This window comes from Sinocyclocheilus rhinocerous, unplaced genomic scaffold, assembly GCF_001515625.1.
Source record: "Sinocyclocheilus rhinocerous isolate Xijiao unplaced genomic scaffold, SAMN03320098_v1.1 scaffold1864, whole genome shotgun sequence".
NCBI lineage: Eukaryota > Metazoa > Chordata > Actinopteri > Cypriniformes > Cyprinidae > Sinocyclocheilus > Sinocyclocheilus rhinocerous.
The window spans coordinates 680371-683108 of record NW_015639085.1 but is presented as its reverse complement, the minus strand read 5'-3'; positions in this window follow the sequence as shown (position 1 = coordinate 683108).

The following is a 2738-nucleotide window of genomic DNA, read 5'->3' as shown; positions in this document are numbered from 1 at the left end:
ACCCTACGTAAGAGATAACCTGTTGTGCTCAAAAAATTCGCTAAGACGAAAACTTTGATAAACTTTAAAGCGTATTTAACCGTCTTGGCGCTCAATCGACTTTTGGCGCTTTTTAAAAAAAAAAAAAATCCGCCAAATTTCTCGGGTTAGATTTTATTTATTACACTTTTAAAATACAAAACACATTTCAAACACATTTTTAAACATTTAAAACACAAAACACGTCCGCACTCTGTATTTTTAAAGTACATTCATCATCATCATCATATCGTCGTTGTATATAAGGAATTCCGGCTATGCTGTTGCAAAATTAATGGCCACCGCGATTTATATCACTATATCGCCCAAATATAGCCTCTAATATCTATATAGGCCTAAGCGTTAAACCACCAAATTAAGAACAATGTTATCTAAATTACACAAGTGCAACGTAAGCGGTTGAGATTGAACCATAGTGTCAAACGAAGCTACGTCGCGTACAGCTTCTTTTTCACATTATACCATACTCACCTGCACGCTATCCGAAGACGTTCAATTGATTAAAATGTGTTTAGTGATTGAAAAATATTAAAACTGTCTCGCGTCACGCTGTGATGGAGGTCAGTGTGAAACGACGAACCCGCGCTTTGGTACTTGCACTTTTTATGGATGTAGTCACATGACAATGTTTCAACCAATGGCTGCTTTGCCCCGTTCGACCAATGGCTGCTTTGCTCTGTTCGACTAATGGCTGCTTTGCCCCGTTGAGTGCTGTTCGGAACTGTTAGGACTTAAGAGGTCTACGCTTGCGTAGCAAGGCAAGCTAACTTAACGTGTCGCTAACTAACGCTAGTTAACCCTTTGATGCATAACGGGTCTAAAGTTTTTATTTTCTATATCTTTGCAAGAATTTAATTGCATCATTCAGTATTCCAAGTATTCATTCCCTATGCTATTTCAGTCATGGCTGGGTGATTCTTTGCTGAATGTATTTCAGAGTGCACAGTTCTGCAGAATAATTGGTGAAATTATTTAACATGAATAGTATGACCTTCTTTTGTTCCTAATATTCATTTTCTCCCAGTCAACAGATAAGGTCTTGATTGAGTCAGGGCCTAAGGTAGAGGCAGGCGGCAGCTCAGAGGAGACAGGAACATCACAGGGAGAACAGGGGGTGAAGTGTTCTCTGTGTAGTGTGGTTGTGGAGGCAGAGAAGTTCTCCGAGCACCTCTCTGACCACCACGTTGAGGAGAGGTGTGACAGCTGTGGGGCCAAGATCCAGGGTGCTGTCGGACTCCTCCAACACATTGAGTCGAGCCATTATGGGGCCCTATTGGCTCCACGTGTAAGCCCTTCAAAAAATCCCACACCATCTCCGTGCCCCTCACCATCTCCATGGCTGCCTCCACCTCCACAGCACTTGTCGTCTCCACTGCCAGCTCCAGTGTCTCTATCCCCACGGCCCACCCCATTCCCACACCACTCTCCAGCTCCACAGCCTGTCTGGGAGATGCAACAAAAACACCTCGAGTGCATCCAGGACCCTCCACATGGGCAGCTGAGGCAGAAGATCCAGGCAAACTGGTTTTATCCACCGATGCAGCCCAAACCATCTCCTCCTGAGCCCAGAGGATGTTCTTGTGGGCACCAATGAGGATGTGGGGCATTCCTCTTAAATGCCCACTGTGTGGCCGGAAGATGCACCATTCAGGAATCTACCCGAAGGTCAGGGAGGTCATCGACATGGATAGCCGCTACTACCTGGTGGGTGGGGACTATCCACACTGCAGTGCATGCAGGTTGCCAGTATGCGCATGGAGCCAGGACATCCTTTCACAACTGGATGTGGCACACAGGACCCTGTTTCCAGCGGTGCTGACCACTTAGCTAGCCCTAGACAGGAAATGTGTGACCTTCCTCAGGCCAAGGACAGCGGCAACAGTTCCTTCTACCTCCAGTCAGCAGTAGAGGAAGTCCACAGTGAGGAGTGGGCACGACGGACCATCCAGTACCTCACTGACTGTGAGCATCATTTGAGAAAGGTTGCCCTGGTCCAATCTGCAACGGCACCAGCCTTTTCTGCACCTGCACCCTTCAGGCCACTTCCACTCGCCCAGTGGTTTGAGACTGTCCACTCCAACGACATCCTCAGCCATTTGGACGAGATGAAGGGGGTGATTACCTCCACCTATGGCCGAATCCTGAAGATGGATTCTACTAAGAAGGTACAATACATGAAGGTTTGAGCATGAGGTTTATTTTCAGCCAGATATAATTTCATCATAATGATGAAAAATGTGTATTTGTGTAATATATATTGTAATGCACCATAACAAAACGAAGAAAATGTATAATTAAGCCTGTCAGAATGTCTTTATTTTTCCTTCTGTTGGTTTTCAGATCACCAAAAAGCTGGCTGGTGGCATTGGGGACACGGCTGCATGGATGACCAACATTGGCAATGAGCTCGGCCAGGTTCTGAGCAGTGTTCTGACAACAGCTGAAGGCGCAGGACTGGAGGAGCACATTATAGAAGTAGAACCCTGGGTGCTACCTGGATTTGGCTTGTTTTCATGGAATTTTCTACCAGTCTCATTATTATGTGTTACTGTTCTATAACTGTCTCATTAAATTTGTATGTCCTCAGTTTAAAATAATTGCTGACTAAATCTGTGCATTTTCATTCTTAGGATGGAGATGCAGTGCCATGCAGACACAAATGTACATGTTAAAGGGGGCCTCGAGGTGGAACATGCGCC